This window comes from Staurois parvus, unplaced genomic scaffold, assembly GCF_062004578.1.
Source record: "Staurois parvus isolate SC_StPar_1 unplaced genomic scaffold, SC_StPar_1.0 ptg000217l, whole genome shotgun sequence".
NCBI classification, from domain to species: Eukaryota; Metazoa; Chordata; class Amphibia; order Anura; family Ranidae; genus Staurois; species Staurois parvus.
Genome location: NW_028318013.1, coordinates 9,794,679 through 9,796,798, shown reverse-complemented (window position 1 = coordinate 9,796,798; position 2,120 = coordinate 9,794,679). Strand labels below are relative to the sequence as shown.

At 40.4% G+C, this 2,120-nt stretch overlaps 1 pseudogene; it reads left to right on the top strand.

The window, feature by feature from the left end:
* Positions 1-1,486: 1,486 nt before the first annotated feature.
* LOC149460936 (small ribosomal subunit protein eS25 pseudogene) lies at positions 1,487-1,905 on the top strand (annotated as a pseudogene).
* The last annotated feature ends 215 nt before the right edge of the window (positions 1,906-2,120 follow it).

Below are 2,120 nucleotides of genomic sequence, written 5' to 3'. Positions count from 1 at the left end.
GTATTTACCGAGCAACAGTATATAAAGTCAGTTTTAAATTGCTATACCAGTCCCCATTTTGTCACAGTGGCCTGTGAATGCTGAAAAATGAAAAAAATTGTTGCCTGGCTACATTGGGGCCCTTGAAGAATGCAACAGTTCCCAGCATAAAAAGATTAACTTGTATGATGTTAGTCTGTTACCAGAACCAGGGCACCCTCTTTTAGGTCTCTGGACATGTGCTCTGATTCAGTAAAAGTCAGTAGACATTGCTGTACTGAGACATTCCCTCTTTTCCTTCTTTAAAAGCTGTGGGAGTACTCTCTGACACAGTCTTTGTAATCCAAAGGGGCAGTGGATTGTTCCCAAATAAAGAGGAGTTAAGGCAACTGCACTGGGCCAAAGCTATTTCATGGAACCAAAAAATAAGAAACTTTAGTGACAGGAAGCCTCTCACCACAATAGGCACTCTCTGAACACAAGTTGTTTCCAAGTAGGTTTACAAAAGGAAACTCTGTCCTAGTGGCTAATTAGCTGCAGGATTGGTTTTACAAGCAGCGGGAGACAATGTCCCATGCCATCGAGGAGAACCTGAGAATGCAGCCAGTGTTAATGCTAGCTGACCATAGAGCTGATTGGAGACTGCTGCCAAGCATCTCTATAGTCTAAGAAATCGGAAGCTACGAGCATTTCATCACTTCAGTTTCGCAGGATACAAACAGCGCCATTTGTAAATTGGGAAAGCATCTGATCACACCGATCTTGGTGAGATTAGATAATGTAAGGGCAGGGGAGATACAGTATCTAGAGTCTAATAGACCCCATATTTCTCAAAAAAGAATATATGAAAATGCCTATTGCAGTTAGAGGGGATTTGTGCATTCATTGTGATAGCATTAAAAGTGATCAAAAAAAAAATTAAAGGGACAGTGTAAAAATAATAATAATAATAATAACAAGGCACCCTTGCCCCTCCCCTGTGCGCCTGCGTGCCCGAGTGTTGACCCTGTGCCCCGGTATGTAAATGTGAGGTATCACCACGAACGTCAGATCAAGGGCAGTAATTCTAGCACTAGTCCTCCCCTGTAAATCCAGAATGGTAGCTTGTAAAGGCTTTTAAAGCGTTGCCTATGGATATTAAAAATGTATGCAGATTATCGTCATTGCACGGGGCATGTGCAGTTTTAAAGCATGTCATGTTTTGTATTTATTTACTCGGAATGTCATTATCTTCTATATGTTACCAAATAATTGGCCAATATATTGTGCTTTTGTGCATTAAAAGTAAAAAAAAAATTTTTTTTTCAAAAAATTTGCTTTTGAAAAATCACTGTGCCAGTACTATGTGACATAAAAAATTGCAGCACCCACCATTTTATTCACTAGGGTGTCTGCTTTAAAAAATAAATAATTTTTGGGGTTCAAAGTAATTTCCTAGTAAAAAATACAGATTTTTTTCATGTGAACAAAAAGTGTCAGAAAAGCTTCTGTACGACATCTCTGAGCCAGCAGCATGCCACCCAAAGACGACAAGAAAAAGAAGGATGCTGGCAAGTTTGCCAAGAAGAATAAGGATCCAGTCAATAAGTCTGGAGGCAAGACCAAAAAAGTGGTCAAAAGGAAAAGTGAGAGATAAGCTGAACAATCTGGTGCTGTTTGACAAAGCCGCTTATGACAAGCTATGTAAAGAAGTTCCCAACTACAAACTCATTACCCCAGCTGTGGTTTCTGAGAGGCTGAATATCAGAGGCTCATTGGCCAGGGCTGCCCTCCAGGAGCTGCTCAACAAAGGTCTGATTAAGTTGGTGTCCAAGCATAGAGCCCAGGTCATCTATACCAGAAACACAAAGGGTGGTGATGCACCTGCAAGTGCCGAGGAATCATAGGGCCTAATGGAAGGATCCAGGTTTTCTTTGTACATTAACAGAAATAAATCTGAATAAACAAAAAAAAAAATTAGGGCCGTAAGATATTCCATTGCCCTTATTTCAGATATCGCACCTATATGAAGTGATTTTGCGATGGTGTGTCTACTGACTTCCAAAAATGTGGTATCACGTTTCTAGCAACTGTCAAAATGTGCAGTCCCAACTGTGTAGATGGTTTGGGAATACCCCTAAAGGATAGGCCCAGAAAGTAAT